The sequence below is a fragment of the Drosophila serrata genome, unplaced genomic scaffold (genome assembly GCF_035046125.1).
Source record: "Drosophila serrata isolate PLE 108 unplaced genomic scaffold, ASM3504612v1 contig_334, whole genome shotgun sequence".
NCBI classification, from domain to species: Eukaryota; Metazoa; Arthropoda; class Insecta; order Diptera; family Drosophilidae; genus Drosophila; species Drosophila serrata.
Genome location: NW_028257232.1, coordinates 170,380 through 189,867, shown reverse-complemented (window position 1 = coordinate 189,867; position 19,488 = coordinate 170,380). Strand labels below are relative to the sequence as shown.

Sequence of the window (19,488 nt, the reverse complement as noted above, 5' to 3'; positions counted from 1 at the left end):
CAGCGGAGCGTCGAAGATGTCCAACCGCTGCTCGCTAGTGCCAGAATCGATTTTGCTAGCTGCGATCTCGGAGCAGTCGGCTCTCAACCCCTATCCCTATCCCTAACCGTATCCCTGTTCATGTGAAGCTCCGTGTTCATCTCCATCTGCAGCTTCTGTTTTTGCTCATTTATTCTCTCTTCGATGGCACTAACTAGGTCTCGCTTGCTGGTGCTCCAAATAAATCATAGTCCACTGAAAGTGATTCCCTCTCTGAGCGCAATTCTTCGCTGTCGATGGTGATTCGTTGCTAAGACGTGAGTGCCCAGGCTCGATTTCCTAAGTTCAAATGGTAAACAAATCAGTGCATCATTAGCAAATGAGTTCACACAAAATAGTGGCTATTTTTTCCCTAAAAACGTATTCAATGGGGCTACGAAATGGCAAATTCTGAAAAGTCCAAGCGAAACAGCTCCGTTTGATCCATCTACCGGAGAGCACAATATTATCGCCAAAGTCATAAATTAAACAATTTACTTGAACGTACCATAGAAAACGAAATTCTGAGCTACGAACTTTCGATTTCGCAGCGACTAAGGCTATACTCTAGCGATTTGACCAACTAGGAGACGGGATCCTAAGGCATATGGTCATTTGGAATGTCACTATCTTCGCTTTATAGCCAAGACCTAGCTCAGGCTATACCCCTTTACAGGGTATAGAAAAAGGGTGAAGGCAACAAATTGCTGTGCGGTGCAAGAAAACACCTCGCCATGCCTGGGAGCCACAGAAAATGTGGAAAAGTGCAGCACCGGCACCGAAGTAGGTGGTAACCCTTGCTAAACGATCAATCGTCGCAATCAGAGGCACGTTTGCGGCTCTTATTGGTGTGGGCGGTAAATAATACTCACTGTTTGGTGATATGGATATGGATTATTACTATTACATAAGTATGACGAATCATTACCTGGGCTATTCGGGAATATTTAGTGTTTACTGAGTATCTATGAAACTACTAGTGCTTAATTATCGAATTTGTGGTTGGAAAACTACTCATTTATAAGGCCAAAGAAAATGGCAAAGATTTCTGGCCGAACTTTAATCATTTAATTAATTGTTCGAAACAGTGGCGACCTGTGCGGCATCCAAACATTTTCACATTTAATTTCGAGAAATGAAAAATGTCTGAAATTAATTTGCCCCAAATGCCAGGCTGATTGATTTGCATAGCACAGGTCGAAGGAACGGGACGAGAATCCTCCTCCATGGCGAATGACGATAATGATGTTTTAAAGTAAAATTATCAATTAGGCCTTTACGACCTGGAGATGAAAAGTAGGATGGCTGGGTGGTTTTGGGTAGCGGGCACATTGATTTGTGTAAAAAATCACTGAGAATCATTCAAAGCCTAAAATAGACAACGAAGACAATCATCATTTAAAGGTTAAGCGAGGGAGCGAGTCAGGTGTAATGACTGCGAATAAATTACCAGAATTAAGGGTTAATGCTGTTGCCAAATATTCGGGTAGCTACGAACGCTTTAAAGGACTCTATGCTGACTTGGACTCCGTCTACCCAACATATCAGCTTAAATAACCAAGAAAATTAATCAATAATTCAGACAAGAAAAGTTCAACGCTTAACTATCTGCAAGTGCCAAAGGAGAAGGGATAGCGGGGGTGTTTGGAAAGATCACAGGTTTTTAACCCTTTCACTACATGGCACATAAGGAATCGGCAGATAAATAAACGCAGAGACCGACTCAAATCGGGCACTGATACTGCTCAAAAGTCACTCAAGTCGCTGTTGTAGCTCCTCTCTCGCACGAGTGCGCGGTGTCTCTCTGAGCCAAACTTGAGTGCCTTTTCCCCACAGACAGAGCGTCGTCGTGGTACTTCCACTGAGTCTCCGAACTGGAATGCGCTCCGAGCAGAGTACCTTTCCCGCAGCTCCTATTCCACAGAAGCTCTCCCGTTCTCCGCTGACATATTTTGTTTTGTGGATATTTTGTTTCCTCTTACAAATGCACAGATTTTCGCCATTCTTTTTGTTGCGCATTAAGTCAGATTTTTAATTTATTTTCTCTCTGCCTCCCCGTGTCCTCGCGTCCTGTGGCCTGTGTCCTGCCTCGGCGAAAAGGGCTCGCTTCGCCTAGCTTTTTCCTCCGTCTCGTTTGGCTGTTGGAAACATTTCCGTTTTGTATTTGCGCAATTTGCTTTCAGCCGGGTTTTGTCGTCAAAAAAAAATCAGCATGAAAAGAAGGCGGCGTATTTTGTATGCATATTTTGTAAAATTATAATTTATTTATTAGTCTGATTTTGAGAAAAACCAATTGTATTAAAGATTTATTACATATATTTAATAAAATAAGGGTTTAAGAAGGCATTAGCTTCAAATTCTCTTCTTCGCTTTTTTCGAATATTTTATTTAACCGCTTTGGAACTCCTACAATCCTTCTAAACCGTAAACCTTTAATTTAAAAATTCAATCTGAACCTTTATATTATCCGAATATTTTCCATAAAAATAACACACTCATTTCGAATTTTAAAGTATCTATATTTGAACTTAATTACGACTCCCTGAAGCTTTTCATTATATAGAAAGAAAAACAACTCACACTTTAATGTTAACTAATGTAAGCCCCTTTCTAGGGACCACTTCCTACAGTTCCAAATGGGTAAGGGTGTTCTTTTGCGCTTCCTTTTCCATCATTTCATTAGGGGTTCCACTTGCCCCCTTCGCCGTACGAGTCCACCCCTTCGGCAGCAATAAATTGAAAACGCATGCACCTCCCCATGATATATGTAACCATGGATGTACATATATTTGTAGGGCGCATAGAGGTACATTCGTATGTAAGCATATTTACCCATGTACGAATCAGGCATCGTCATCATCTCCGCTCCGTTCTCAGTTCCATTGCCCCCTCTTCCCGCTGGATCCTTCTCTGGATCCGAAGTTCGAGCTCCATCCACGTATGAGTGTGTATGAGAGTGTGCAGTGCGAGTTGTATTCGTCATACACGCTGCGTCGACGGCGACGGCGACAGAGGCTGAGGCGCCAGCAGCGCTGCCGACTGCGCTGCTCGGCTTTGGCTCGGTATTCGCTTCATTTTTTTGCTCCCCACTTTTTTCGTTCCAGAGAGAAAGAGAAAGAGAGTGAGCGCCAACGACAGAGAGAGAGAGAGAGAACTTCTCACATATAGATACACACATATACATGCGCGTGTTGTTGTTGTTTAGCTGCACACGAGTTGGCGCTTTAATACATATAGAGGTATATATGTATGTTTGTGCTGGCGGGTGTGTGTGTGTCTGAGTCTTACATGTTTTTTATTTCCTTTTTCAGCTGACGCAGTTGCCGTGCTGCTGTTGTTGTTGCTGCTGTACTTGTTTTGCTCCCCAGTTTTTAGACTCCGCCTTTTTTGTCGTCTGCATGTCTCTGGTTGTGTGTCTTCTCCCCATTTCCATTCCCCCGTCTTTCCTCTTCTCAGCGGAATTCCATTCCCCTTTCTGCTTTCCACTGTTGTGGGATTTTTAAGCGACGTCGTCGTCGCTGCTGATATTAGAGAGAGAGAGAGAGGGGAATGGGGGCTGTGGATGGTGGGTGGCGTGTGACGGTGGGCATAGGGCTGATGCTGCCTGGTGAAAGAGTGAATGTGTGTGTGTGAGTGTGTATGTAAGCGACTGTTTGGTACTGTGCTTCGGTTTCGTTTCGTTCCATTCGCATTTCTTGTGATTTATTCTCTGTACTCGTTGCGTACTTATGCTCACTTGTCCTGTGTGTGTGTGTGTGTGTATGTGTATGTGTGGGGCTCATTTTAACTCTCATCCATTCGCTTTGAACTGAATGTGTTGCCGGGTCTCCCAACGAAGCGACGAATGGGAAACGAATGAGTTCTCTGCCAGCATGTTTAGGTTTATTTAGCACACAAAATTATACATACGACTGCATCCTTATGTACTCGCTCGTACCTTTGCCCTCCCACATTGCTTATGTAAAGGCGTGTGTATGTAGGTATGTACATTCTGGAACATTGCATACAAATGTATGAGGGTTCTCTGGCACGAATGATATTGAATGGATCGGCTTGGACATGTGAGCAGAATGTCAACACTGCGTATGAGTTATGTATATGCTCGAAAAATTGCGCATACGACACGTTGGCTCAGAATGTAATGCTCCAATGTAAATGGTAATCGGAGCCTTTAATTGACGTTACAGCCGCTAGACACTCGACTCGACTCGACTGTGCCACAACTCAAAAGACTTTTCGAAAGCAGAGAGATCCCCTTCAGTTATGATGTTTGCCCCAAAGCTCCCAAAGCCTTCTAATTATTTAAAAGTACTTTGGAGTAGGGGACCACTTTACTTACAAAAAATATGACAGTCAAAGGTAAAGGCAAGGGCTGGACGACAAAGGCAATGCAGTTGGCAATCAAATAATGGGAAGAAAAAATGTTAGAAATGGACCGAAGGAAAGTTTAACTTAATTTAAGTCAAGGCCAAGTCCTGGTCCAGGCAACGGGGAAGCTGAAGAGCGGGAGAAGCCAACTCGGCCACAATGTGGGGCTGGAAGCGGGTCACTTTAAGGTCATTCACACTTCTGGCCAGGTCCGGCACTGACCTCGCGATGGCGGCTACTTTATTACTTTAAGATTTCGCCTTGACTTTGAACAACAGTTCGCCTGGATGGCTTTTTTCTTCGGTCTCCTCTGCGCCTCGCCGTCTTGCCGGCACAATGGACTCACGGAAAAAAGAAAAGCGCAAGTTTTCCCAAGGTTTTTTATATTTTCATTTTCGTTCTTTACCCTGTGCTGTGCGCTCGGCCATAATGACCAAAAGCCACGTGAAGTTTGGGCGAGACGCTGCACATAATGACCAATTTCCGGCGAATGTTGACAACTTTGCGAAAGCTCACAGCCAAAATCAATTGACAGCTCTTTTCGGATATTTTCTTTTATTTTAGTTTATACAATATTTTGAAAAGTTGCACTTTTCTTGTATGCTTAAGAATATTATTTAATTTTCTTTCTTTATTTTATTTCAGATCAAATTTTTACATTTCCATTAGTCACGTGCCTGAGCTGAGGCGCGTGTGTCGGATTTTCTCTGAAGGGCTCATAACTTCAGTTCCACGGTCTAAACTAAAGTGGGCGCACAATGGCTCTTTCAGGCTTTCAAGGCTGTTTCCCTTATGCTATTTGGGAGGCGACAGCAAGCCGTCCCAGACGATCTTCACTCTCGTTTGGAAATCCGTGAAACACACGAAAACAACGCCAATTAATTTAAGCGTCAGCAGCAGCAAAAATGTGATATTGCTAAAAGAAATCAAACATGTCGCGACCAACATAAATATCGTTTTTTTTTTGTATACCCTTGCAGTTAAATCAAAAGATTATTAACTTAATAAATCATCTTTATTTTTGATCAGCATCAATAGCCAAGTTTAATTAGCCACCTTAGGCAAACAAAAAATGTAGCGATTTTCTCAAAATTTTATAAATTATAATATTATATTTACATTTGATACAAATTTTTATTTTTTAAACTTTTAAATTGAGTTATGCAGGTTTAATAACATAAAAAAACTAACATTGAAGATTTTCCGAATTAAAATTAATTTGTTTTTGGCTTAGCTATGAGCTTTTTAAACTTTTGTTTGTTACTTTTTGCTTTGATTTGTCGAAAAATTTGTCATATACAAATGCGAATTTTGTAAACTTAATTATGATCGATTTTCGATACTATCCTATAATTCAATTGATAACTGCAAGGATATATCAACGTGAGTTTCCTGAAGTTTTGTGTCTGGCATTGAAAATGTTATAAAAGAAGAAAGTGAAGAAAGTGTTTTTTTTTCTGTGTTTGCCTGGTCTAAGTGAAAATATGAAGTAAAATAACCAGAGTAATTAGGTTTTTTTTCCTTTTTTTTGTGTGTCCGGTGTAAAAAATACCAAAGCAAGAAGTGAAATGAAATGAATAAGAAGCAAGTCAAATGAAGGAAAGAAGAAGCAAGTCAAATGAAGTCAAGAAAAAACTGGAAATAAGGTTGGGTGAGTAGTTTTCCATGTTACTTCTATCCATATATTTTTGTAATAAGCAAATTAATTACTCTGCCCCCGATGTCTGATCATAAAAACGAACCTATTGCGATTACCAAAGAGGTCTCATAACCACATACAAAAATGTTGAGCTCCAATCCCACCCCCAACCGCAGTCAACTGAGCAGCAGTTGGCTGCCATTAAATATTCAATTGAAATTCTCATTGCTCTCCCTTCATCGAAACCGACCCGATCCGCCCATTCACCACCGCTATCCGCCTTCCGGTTTCGATTTGTATCCAAATGTCATTTTTTATTTGACATCTTTTGCATTTTATTTGCTACACTTGCAAGCAGCAGCCGCCAGCTTTCACTACAATATACATATACCGACCGGGATAGACACCGATATATATTTATATTTACATCTATATATATACATATATACATATATATTTATATATATATATATATATATATATGTGTGTGTGTGTGTGTGTATATACATATATAAACGATTATGTGTGGATGATGCTGTAGCTGGGGGCTGCCCATTTGGATACGCAACTCCATTGACAATCCGCGTTCCATGTGTTGCCCAACGGCCAATGAGAATCCGCCGAGCTGTCGAAGGACTCGGCGCACCGCCGGATTTAGTTCTCAATTTTTCCCATTTCTTTGTCACTCATGCGACGCACGAGTATGGTACCGTTGGTGCTCCAAGTGCTGGGACAGCGTGGAGCTTGGAGGCTTAGAGGCATCGGGGTTGGACTGGGAATAGGAATGGGATGGGAAAGGGGAAGCCGATGGGGAGGGGAAAGGGAAAGGGATTGGAATTACGGATGGAACTGGGATTGGAATGGATGGTGGGTCGTGGGCGTGAGAGTTTTCCTCGCTGCCATTGGGAAAATAAAAAAGTTTTTTCAATTGATTTTTTTTTGTGCTATTTCTCTTATTTTTTTATTTCCGCCTGGCACGTATTCCTTTTTTTCTCCATTTTTCTTTCTCCTTTGGCAGAGGAGTTTGAGAAATTGGTTGAAATCAATTGGATTTGGTGGCAGGAACTTTTTGAGCGACAGCAGGCCGAAGCTGGACGCTAGGTGCCACTGCCATTAGCATTTTCAATCGACCCAGCAACGATGCGGGGGTGGGCTCCAGTTGGACAACGGACGCGGCTGCACATGGGCCTATGGGTTCTGGCATTCCTTTCTTCCCGGTTATCGGATGAATGGAGATTAGCATAATACTGAGTGACTGGAAGTAACTACCGAGTTACGAAAGATGCGGCGATGAAAACTTATCCTCGGGAAAGCGATTTACTCTCGAACTAAATAAATTGAGTTCGCTTAATGTTAATTGCTAAATTAATCCGCAACTTTCTTGCGCTGCGTTTAAATCACTACCGAAAAACTATTTATTAAATAGCATGTCATTAAGTCGGAAAGGTATTGAGCTGAATTAGCTGCAATTACGATTACCTTTCCCTTAGTCCAGTCCGCTGCAGGCCTCTAATTTGATCGAAGTTCGCGCAAAATGAACATCCCTTTCACAACCGCCTCCTCCGCCACTCGCTGCCGATAGAAATATATATTTCCTTGCTTATTCTAATGCAAATGCGATTGAACCGCTTATCAAATATTTCCTGGTTACCTTGAGCACCAAGGACGACGACGACAATAACAACACAAGGGCCGAGTACAACAATGGCAGAACCACGAAATCACAACACCACTAAATCAACAACCACAACAAGCCACCCTCTCCCGCACCCACCGCACACGGAAGGAGATCGGAAAATTGGCAAACTCGGAAAATGAGCTACGCAGGAGGAAAAATTTGCAAGCCGAAAATCAGATTGTGTAAAGTCGAGTTAAGTATCCTTTATGGGGTTCGTTGAGCAGGGCGCGGGATTAGGATATGGGTAACATGTTTGCCTAATACTTGTTGTGTCACACCCCTCGGCCTCGGCAAAGGCCTCGCAGCTCCTGCATCCTCCCCTCTGTCTCCACCCCCGCCATTGTTGCCGCTGATTACGTAATGGCTTGGCACTTGATGATTGTTCTGCGGCGGCATGAAATTGATGTTTTTGCCAATTTTGCAATTGAATTGCAATCAAAGCGATGACGGAAAATAGAAAACCCCTGAATCGCAGGGGTAGCTGCTCACTTGGTCGGGGCAAGTGGAAGGGATGCCAGAGAAAGTCCCCCTGTTGTCTGTCGTCCGCCGCTTGCCAAAAACTCAGAATATGAAAGTGAAAGCCAAACTAAATTAGGGTAAGCCCGATTCTTTCCTTTACAGTTTTTTTTTTGCAAACATTGTAGAACCAAGGGGGGATGGCTCGTCGTTTAGTTTATTGGCTGGCTGTTCCGAGGACGAGGCGAGGGTGTATGTTTGTTTACGTGCAGCGGGTGTGCGAAGCTGCGTGTCATAAATTCCTGTTCCCAGAATAAATTTGCACGCCGGCAAAGTAGAGAGTTCTCTTCCTACGCCCCGCCTCCTTGGGGCAGCATGCGGCGCTTGTCAGCAGCTCAGGGTTATAAAGGGAATTGCGCTTGTATCTCGGAGGTATTATTATCTGATTGTCATACAATCCGGTGCTTTGAAGGGACCGAGCCCTGGTCGGGTTCGTCTTAGGCTTCATGTTGTATAAAAATCGCAGGAGACGGGCTCAAGGATCGGAATCCATTACGCCTATTAAACATTTTGTCAACGACACCAAGCAGCTCACATATTAAAACATTCTCATTGAAAACGTCAAAAAAATTGTCTGCCTGGCTAAGGGCCAACGAAAGTGCCGGAGGTTCGTGTTAACACCGCTCCCACACCGATGCGACGAGGCCAGCGCGATCGAACCTCACAGTCAGACAGACGGTCTGTTAACCTGGCCAAGTGGCGCTACACCGACATTGCCAAAGTGCTCCGTTCGAGACCCCGCTCCCACTGCAAAGCCTAAACGATTATCATCCATTATGAGTGGTTTCCATGGCGAACAAAGCTTACGTATTGCATTCTTATAAAATGTTTGTTTTACTACGTGACCGATAATTCCATCCCTCGGCTGCTGCCGCTGCTGATCCTCCAGCTGTGATACACACGCGAGCTGAGGAGTGTGAGGGCCAGCTTTTATTCTCGTTTCCCTGTCCAGATGATCTACATGAAGGCTAAGGCTGAGGCCGAGGTTCAGGCTCCGGCCAAGTCACCTCCACACTCCTTGGTCGCAGAAGCAGTACGTTGGGCTGCAAAGTTCAATTAAGTTGACTTCTTCGCCCCTTCTCCTTCGGCTCATATGAATTTGCATTGGTCACGTTCTGGAGCGTGTAATATTTTAACCTTTATTTCGCCTGCACTTATCTTTCTTATTTTACAAATAAGTACAAAGTATTAAGAGAAGGGTGGGATTTCACACGTTTGGGAGTGAAGTGGAGTTTCTGGTACTTAGATATATGAAAATCAAGAAAGGGGCCAATAAAATATTTTATTCACTTGCAAATTATTATCAATTTGATTTTTGGCAAAGGTATGGCAACTTTTTATTGTTGGCCAACCCCAGGCGAGGCTCTAGGAATCTAAAAGCAAGCATTTCCGCTTGTTTCCGGATGCTTAATTTAATGGCTGTGCTGATTTTGCAGACTTCCCAGTCTGGTCTGGAATGTGACCTAGGTCAACCTGCTAAAAAGCCAATGAACTGAACCGTTGCCAGAAACCGGTATGAGGCTGTTCGTTTTGATTGCCCCCTTAATTGATTTGCGACCGCTGCCAGGAGCAGAGCGAACCCAACAACAGGCAGACCCACAACAATTCTCAGTAGCCAGCCATCCCTCCGCCGACAGCGGCACTCACCCCTACGTAAAATCGACACCCCTTTACGAATGCTTTTTTATTATGATTGCCCACCTTTTGTTGCTACTGCTACTGAAAACGAAAACGACACCGAAACTGACCTTTACCGCCGACCCGTGTCCGTTTATTTGTTCGTGCGGTCAGTCTGTTGTCGCTCGTCGGCTGCCCGAAATCCGTCGTCGTCATAGACATTGGGTGACCTTTGCCTGTCAGCCTGTTCCCCCCGCCTGTGTGCCCGCCACTGTTGCCCACTGTTCGTTTTTGAATCGCACTCGTGTTGTGGGTCAATTTCTGATTAAGTCGTAATTTGTAGAGGAAATAAAAGTGTTAAGGAGAGGGTCCGAAACCGGTTCCATAAGAAGCACGGCTCTCGGATGTGAACCGCTAAGTGGTGTTAAATAGCCGCTGATGAATAGTGAATAGTGGTTATAAGAGCGGATTGTGGATTTTTAAGGTCTCAGGAACATAGCGCGAATACCCCAATTCGAAACGAGAAATGCTGGACATGCGAGAAGTTCAGCGAAATGACTAATTTCAAAGCGGCTATGAGGCTGATGGGACTGCAAGGGTCGACAGGGAATATTTTGTACCCATCAACAGCATGGCTCCATTCCAATTTGCACGAAACGTGCAGCGTGGCAACAAAGGTCTGTGTAGCGATTACACCGTATAATAAGGCCTGATCTAAATATACATCGTAAATTGTGCGGCTACAAAGGCCAACAGGTTAGTCAAAGTGAATTACTTTGCCTTTGCTGGTCTGGCTGCCCGTGCATATGTGTGGCATATGTCGGTAATTGTGTGTTGCTAAATCTGGCCGTATCTGTTTCTGGCCCCGATCTTGTGACTGTGGCACTCGCCACGTCCTCGTCGGCAATTGCATCTGGGTACGCAGCGAATTTCGTAAATCTTTAATAGCTCGTGAAGACAAAGTGTACGTGAAAAAGTTAAAATATTGGAGTCGGGAAACTCAAAGCGCCAGAAGATACATTATTTGCATGCAGTTGAAATTTATTGGGGCACCCCTCCTTCTCTCAGGGCTCGAGCCCGGGCTCTCCTGCCCCTGGCCTCGTCTCTTCTTCTGGGTTGACAAAACCCACCAAGTGTCATGTTGACATTTGACAGTTTAGCAGAGTCGCATGGCAGAAACCGCTAACAAGGGTGAAGGCAAACACCAGCACAGCGTTAGCATCAGCACAAAGAAAACAGTTTTTCCAGTGGTTTTTCCACGACATTGCGAAAATTTGCAAAATCCCAAGCACACGTCAATGGAGCGGGGGAGGATGACGATGGTTGGGTGGTGGCTTGTATATGATCAGATTTTGGTTGGCTGAACACACCATCGTCCCTTCTACTGGATGCGAAGCGGGATGGAACCCATGGCCAGCAGCCAGGGCCAAGGACGCACGGCTCTCCCCTTGTTGCCCTTTTGCCAAAATGTTTTTATTGGAATTTTATTTTATTTCATTGGATTTTGATGGTTTCATTGTCTGTCCCGGGGTACGCCGTAATGGAGTCACTACGGCCAGTTTACTCCGACTGCCTTCACGCAGCGATGCAGGCGAAATGCGTATGCAAATTTTGCTCTGACTTTTCCAAGGGTTTTAGCAAATGCTTCAGAACATGGGGGTGTGTGCTCCAGTCCCGAAGGGGTGGGTCCGGCCGGATGGGAGGAAGGACGTAGGTGGTGGGAGGAGACCGCTGGCGTTTTGTTTGTTGTTATAAAAATTACACACGCACTCTCCATGCGGTGCATTGCTTGACGTTTACTGCTAATGAAGTCAATTGCTGTCATTTATCTTCGTTCTGGGGCTAAGAAGTAGGATGAGCTCCGTGGGGTTGGTGGCTCTACCATGCACTGCACGAATTGGCTGCGACTTGGATGTGGAGGAACATGATCCGAATTAGCTAAGATTTGCAATCGCAGCAGCAGAATGAGTTTAACTCTAGTTGGGAAGTTAATATTTGGAATACTTAATTACTCGTTACCTTTAATTATTTATATCTATTTCCATAGTTTATTTAAAAGAGCCGTAACATACTTTACGGCGATACTATTACTCTCCCAGATGATACAAATTATATTCATTAAATTAAGTCTATATATTTCAAATATTTTTTCCTAAATCCTGAAAACATATTAGTCCCTTCTTAGTATTTATATGCATATTCTATACCAATTTGAACTGTTCACCTTTTATATGTCGTTGGACACGCTGGGCTGTAAAACATACACCAATTTCTGCGGTCTTTGCCCCATTTCCGTACACCCTTTCATTTCCCCACAGTTTCGAATTTCCTCTATATTTCAATAGACCTATGCTCTACGTGGGCGTGAAATTACCAATCACTCGGATTAATTGCACACTGATAGCCGAGGTTTGGAAACTACTAATAGGCTCCAGGGCCTCACTTTGTGGGTTCAAGTGCGCGTGCTCAAATAAATCATTTCCATGACTCAAGTGTCTGATCCATTGGCGATCTCATTTCAAGTGCAAAGTGCCGCAAACTAGGAACTGGACTGGGTAGCCCAATTGTGGGTGTTGCAGAAACTGCAGTCAGCCAGCTAAGTGCCACTAGCGAAGTACTGCCGAAGCGGCAGAGCTCGTGGACCAGCGGAATCAAGAGGAATCCCCGTAGCTGGAAATGAATCGTATGTGGTTGGCGTTAGCTGGTCAAAGTGAACGCCAAAGTCCAGGTTTTGATACAGACAGGCTTTAGCCGTTCGTGGCAGATAGAGGTGCAAAGGATAAAAATTCAGACACCGGAAAACATTGAAATTGACTGCGCTGGGCTTTGGGGCCCAGCCATTAGGTGGAAAATTTTTATAGAAGTTCTTTTTCTGGCGCTGTCCAGTTATCAATAAATAAAGTATAAATATTAGCTACGGAGTGCGGTATTAAGCCAGAAAGGGGCTGCCAGATTATCGAAATAAAAGCATACTTACGTTTAATAATAAATATATACTCAAAATGTACACCTATTGATTTAAATCATTTCTCAGAAATCAAAATTGTCTCTTAATGATCGAGATTTGTGAAATTTGATTTCGGTGTTATATATATTATACGTGGTCTCCATATATACCTCGATCTAAAACTTCCAGAAAGACTATAAAATTATGAGTTCAGCGATTTCCGATTCAAGACGCTTAGACAACCCTGGCAGCGAGTGCTTTCAAAAGCCAATGCTAGCCTTCTTTCTTAGAGCGGTTGAATCACTTGCGAAGTGTTGCCGAAAAATACCTCACGAACACGTCGAATTACATTTAAGAAGCTAAATGACCCCAGGGCTCCCCAGCCAAAGTCCCAACGAGCATATGATGGACATGGACCTGGACCTGGAGTTACTAGCGTTCACAACTCAATGCCTGCTTAGGCCATGATGATGATAATGACGATGGTGGAAACAGAATAGGCCCCAGCCAGGGCAGCTCCGACCTAACAAGCCTTTCTGCAACTGCTTCCTACGACTCGCCTTCCAGCTTTTCCTGCACTTCCCACTCTTGCAACTCATTGGCCCACGGACCGCATGTGCCCATAACGCATACAAATATTAAACTTGAGGCTGGCGAGTTCATGTTTCGTGCCAAGCAGGCATCGATGTCTGCGATATCATCGCCATCCGAGAACGCCAACTGCGCATGCGCAACTTCCACTTGCAGCTCTCGTGAAGTTGCAAGATGCCGGGCTTGGGAGCAGTCGAGTTAGGATATAACTGCGTAGCTCTGGCCATGTCCGTCCGACGCCTAGTACTTGAACAGTATACCAAGTGTCTTGGCAAATTCGTTAAATTGCACGTGAGATTCGTCGATAAAATGTCGTTTAATGTAGAATTTTCGGTTTACTGTCTGACGATTTCCCTTAGTGGTTCGAACTAAGTTAGAATTGGTCTCTGCATTTCAATCATATTCTGGTTAGTACATGGAATCCTAGTTCGTTCGGAAAGAGTAAAAAAATCCATCCCAACTCTTAACTTGGACCTGACTCCCCCCTTCTAAACAATAGCTTTGTTTACATGCAATAAAATTTTAGGTAAATGAAGAAGGATCGAAGTACGTAGATGAAAATAAATTGCCATTTGGAACAGTGGGGCACACAGCAATGCAATAAACTAGGTAGCATTGCCGCTGTATCTGAGCAATTCACTCCACGGTGGCCCAATTGAAAACAAAGGGAACGAACGCGTTTAGTATGGGGGCAGCAGCGAAATTGAAAAATCCTTCACCTTCGCTTTATACAAATGACGCCCCGAGAGACCAGGGAGAAAGCCGTGGTCCTGAACACGCTCCCAACAGCAGCTTCGGGATAAGTTTTAAAAAGTGTACATATATATATATATACATATACATCTACAGCTACATCTAGAGTGTGTTTGCACAGAACGCGGCAGCTCAGCGAAGTGTGGAGGCCGAGGAAGAAATCATTTACATGTGGCTGCGACATTACAGAAACGCGAAGGGATGATTATTAAATGGGTGGCATGTTTAACTATAAAACGCACGCGACGAGGATGAGGCCAAGGGTGGGTTGTGGGCTGTGGGCTGAGGACTGGGTGCGAATGAAGGACAGCCGAGGTTTTGCATCGGGCATCCGGCAAGATGCTGTCGGGGAATGGGTACAGACAGAGGGCTTGTTCGAATGGATGGACTTGGACACAAACAAGGACTCCCGGGCAGTGCGTGAGGGTGGCATGGCCGGAGACGTTGGTGTGACAGGCGGCTGCCGGGATAGAGGATGGAGACTGGAGGATAGAGGATATACAGAGGGGGAGGAGGAAGTAGCCCCTCAAGTGGGTCTGAAGAGGCACAAGAAAAAGCAGGCACTGAATTATGCAAAAGATTTACGCGCTGCCTTCCGACGGCTCAGAAACTTTTGGGGCGTTGGCAGGCTTCTGGCCAAAGCTGGCTGACACTGTATACAATTTTTTACCCAGACACCGCAGTCGAAATAGCGTATGACAGTCGTACTCGCCTATGCGCTACCAGGTGGCCGGAGTTCCAGCATGATGAGGTGCATTCTCTCAGAACGAACAAGCCGCAAATTTGTAGGCTACAAAGCCTTGGGATTACCTCGAAAAGTGCTCAGCAGGCCTTTTGGCCAAGGGACAGGCTGTGAACGACATTGGGTCACAGCTTATGAGGCAGTAAATCATTTCATGGGGACCACGATCCACTTTAAAAAGCAGTAAACTAAATAATAAGCTTTATACAAAGTCTCTAGTTTATAAATGGCTTTTAGATATGAACTATTTATACTAACGCTACGAACTTTATACTTATACTTGAATACTCAGCCGTTAACGAAGAGGGAGCTCACATTTTCATCTAAGCTAATCAGGCACTGTTCACGATCCTGCCTCTGAGACCCAATAATTCGCCTTCTAATATTTGCCTCTTTAATTTTCTCATATCAATCGGCTGGCTTTTCCAAGACCAATAATCACTCAATTTAAAAGCAATATGGCGCCTAGCGGTCAAAAGGCAATAAAAATCAATATTAAACTCCGCACACAACCGGGGTCTGAGGCTGGGACTCGTGAACCGAAATTCGTAGGAAATAAATCGCATGCGATAGAAATGAGCGTTGGATTCTATTAAAAGGAGGCAGTCGGCAAGAAGTAATCCGAGAGGAATATGCAAAAAGCTCTTTGATCGCAGCCGCATGCAGAGAGGCATCCCCTTTGATCCCGAAGACGGACACACGACGGCAGGTAGAAGAAACCACAGGGCGAAAATCGTTGAAATATTTCAATTAACTTAAAGTGCGCCGCCTCGGCCGCTTGCAAAGGAGAGAGTCCGGAGAAAAGGTGTAACCGGCGATGTGGAGTCGATCTTGGGCCACAAGACCGTCCGAGGATCGGGACTTGGCGTCGACAATAAACAATGTTTTGACAAATCGCTGAAAATTGAGTGCGCAAAATTATTATTTTCAATTTAAAAATCAAAAGCGAGCGGGAGGTGTGCGCGGCCGGCGTCCCCGGAGCACTTTGGATCCGCGAACCGTGTGTGTGTTGTATAGCAGCCCACAACGATATATGGGTATTAAATTCTGCCGCCTTGACTTTGCTTGTGGCGAGGGCTCAGTGGAGAGTCGAGTGTAATGGAGACCCCATAAAGTAGTAGGAGCACTGGATTGCGAATATCTGGCTGCTCCTCACCTAGTTCGTCCCCTGGGCACTGCCTGCCTGCTGCCTTTTGCCTGCTCCTGCTCCTGCTAATGATTCCAAATTAAGAATTTAATATCGCCAGATTGCGAAGCTGCCATGTGAGTGTGTGGGTTGATCACGTGGTTATAAATTCGATGGAAAACTGCATGGTCAGCCCGGATAGGCTGGGCTGGGCTGGGCTGAGCTGGGCTCGCAGTGTGGCCCATTAGAGTAAATCAGCGAAAACAATTCCCAGAGCTGGTTAACCATTAGCAAGTGTAAGGAACTCTTTTAACTGGCTGACCTTTGGAATAGTTTCACGCCTGGCAGGCAGCAGAAGTTACTTTGGCAGTTTTGCTGCGGCTACGCCCACTTCAATCAAATTTTTTGATTGGATTGTTTCGGAAGCAAGTCGTCATTAAATCAAATATCATAATTATATAAACAGCTAACGTGCGGGAGAAAGGTCTTTCGGCTGCTCAACGAACCAGCAGCAGGGGCTACGATCTCTAGCTCTGACCAGAAACACCTCGGGGTTTTGATTAAAATCGAGTGTCTGAAATCTTCTGTATTACTATCTGCGGAGCATTCGGCAACTGAAAAGCGCTCTGCGGAAACTGAGCTCCGAATGTTCACACATTCACTGAGCAGGAACCGTGGCAGAAACCGAGGCCGCGATAGGAGTGACTGCCAAGTGGCAGCAAATCAGAAGGTAAACTGAACGTTAACGTTAACCTGATTACGGTTATTAGAGCCTATAAGAAAGATGGCATAGAAGCCATAGTGGCCAGGCCAGGCCAGAGCTGCGTCTTTCCATTCTTACTACGCATCGGTGCCACAGGGCAGGGAGGGTCCATTACGGGCCGGTTCGGTCCAGTCAGGACGAGCACAGGCTCCAGCCCAAGCTCCACTGATCCGTGGCGTGAACTATTGAAGTGTAAGAGAGTACACATTATGCTGATTATAATCAGCGATGCCAGCAAAGTTGAATGATTACGTCCGAGCGAGTCGGAGCACAAGTGCAGCTCATTAGCTTGTAACGGTAAAGAGCATTGCGACCCATCCAGGAAAATCGATAAAATTAAAGGAAGAAAGCTGAGAAGAAAACTGCCTCCACCCCGGCGTTTGCCCGCTATCCGTTTTCCTTCTTTCTTACGCCGAGCACATGCTAATGAGTGGAATGAACTCAAAATCCGGATTGTCCCGAGTCCGACGACTCCATCTTAAAATTGAGAGAAAATTCAGCCAAAAAGAGAGGAGAGCGCTTTATAAAATTAGTTTAAAAATCTGTATATGTACTCCCAAAAAAGAAAATTACTTTGAGGGTTGCACACACAAATGTTTGGGAGTGGGAAAACTTTTCTCGCCGAAACGTAGAGTTGTTGAGGCTCTTATGGTGCTCTGGCGTACTTCAACTACTCTAACGTACCCTATATAAAGTATATTAACACAAGTTAAGACAATTAATGCTTGATTATTTGATTATGAACCAAATATACAGAGTTTTTTAACCAGCATGCAATTTATAGGTGAAAATATAAAAATACGAATGAATATTTATTAAGCATATTGTCACTCACTGCCATTCTGTCTCTCTTTCCCTTCTGTGTGTGTACACTGTACGATGTACATTGTTCGTTAGAAATCAAAAATTGTACACTCCACTGTGTATGTGAGTGCGTGTGTACGGTTGCGTAATAAACAAATATCGAGTAAAAAGTGCCATACACAAAAAAGGAAACTGCGTCCCTTTGGTAAAAGGGCGCACACAAGCAATTCGTGTGTATACTTTTGTCTGCGTAAAAGAGGAAAAAAATTACGGGCTGTAATTATGCAAATTAGTCCTGAGTCCTGTGCCCCGAGTTCTGTGTCCTGGGTCTGTAGCCCGTCGTGGGGCGAATGCGCGATAGCTAAGAGCGAGCTAGGTCTCGGGGCAGGAAACCAACTACAGAATCTCCGAAAATATTCCTTTTGAATATTTACAGAGCACAACACGCACACTCATTAATTTTCATCAATGAGCAAGCGAACCTAAGCCGCAGCTTAGAGCGGCGAATGTGAATTTTGTTTCTATATATTTTTTTTGTTTTTCTTTTTGCATACTTACATATTTCCTGCATATCCATCCCAGCCAATGACAGCGGGGACTCGCGAATGTGCCCCGCATCATTAATTTTTAGAGCTTAGCCAGATGACAAGCCCGAACAACAGCCACAACCAAAGCACCCGCCCGAAAGAAGTATCAAATCGATCCCGAGCTGATACTCAAAGCCACAATAGCTATGTATATTGCTATGGCTGGGGCTTCAACGCTCCACTGCCATTTGAATTAATTTTTTTTAAAGCAAACGGTGACAACGAGAAGCAGAAAAACTTGTAAGCATAGACATACCAACTACGAAACCAAAATCGTTAAAAATGAACGAGGAAATCCAGAGGCAGGACAGGCAAGCTAAGCCGATCCACCGAAAACTCAACCATCAAGACGCGGATTCCAAAAACGGAACACAAAGCGAACAGTTTGGAATATTTATGATTTTCAAGGATTTGTAGTTGACGTTTGTGAAACGTAGAGCAAAATCAAAATTTAAATGAAGTAAAGTAGGAAGGGAAGTGATTTCGCCAGACGAGAAGATTTTAAGAGGTTTTGTGAATGATTCATATTCATTTTGTTTCATGTAACAAAAATGAATAAAAGCGAGAAGGACTAACTTCGAGCAGCCGATATTTGTATACCCTTGCCGTCATGGGTTTCAATTTGCAATCGATCATAACTAAGGTAACATATGAGAACGATTCGCCTGTTGATTCTGATCAAGAACGTATATAGTTTAAAGGGCAGGAAACGACTCCTTCACAACTTTACAAGCTCCTGACTTAAACTTTAATACCATTTTTTGAATCGATATTATTTATATTTTTATATGACAATTTGTTCAACAAATCAAAGTTTAAAAAACTCATAACTAAGCCAAAAACGCATTAATTTTGATTCGGAAAGCTGCGTTGCGCAAGTTTTTGTTAGGCCAATAAATCTGCATACTTCATTTAAAATGTTAAAAATTAAATTTTTTTATCGCAATTTTTGGCAATCTTAACGATGAAAATTTGGAAAAAATAAAAAAGAAAATATTTTCTCTGTTACATGCCTAGAAAGATTCGTCTGTTGATTCTGATCAAGAACGTATATAGTTTATAGGGTCGGAAACGCTTCCTTCACAGTTTTACAAGCCTCTGACTAAAACCTTAATACCATTTTTGAGCCGATATTATTTATATTTTTATATGACAATTTGTTCAACAAATCAAAGTTTAAAAAACTCATAACTAAGCCAAAAACGCATTAATTTTGATTCGGAAAGCTGCGTTGTGCAAGTTTTTTTTAGGCCAATAGATCTGGATACTTCATTTAAAATGTTAAAAATTAAATTTTTTATCGCAATTTTTGGCAATCTTAACGATGAAAATTTGGAAA

The 19,488-nt window shown here is 43.6% G+C and overlaps 1 protein-coding gene and 1 long non-coding RNA gene across 1 annotated transcript; one reads left to right on the top strand and one right to left on the bottom strand.

Moving 5' to 3' along the window:
* LOC110180240 (uncharacterized) overlaps positions 1 to 19,488 on the top strand; it is a 94,196-nt gene that overhangs the window by 39,775 nt on the left and 34,933 nt on the right.
* On the bottom strand, positions 10,813 to 18,631 carry LOC147642892 (uncharacterized). Its single transcript, XR_015272790.1, has 3 exons — positions 18,406 to 18,631; positions 18,121 to 18,330; positions 10,813 to 11,812 (listed from the first exon to the last, which is right to left on the bottom strand). It is a non-coding gene; the product is annotated as an uncharacterized LOC147642892 (long non-coding RNA).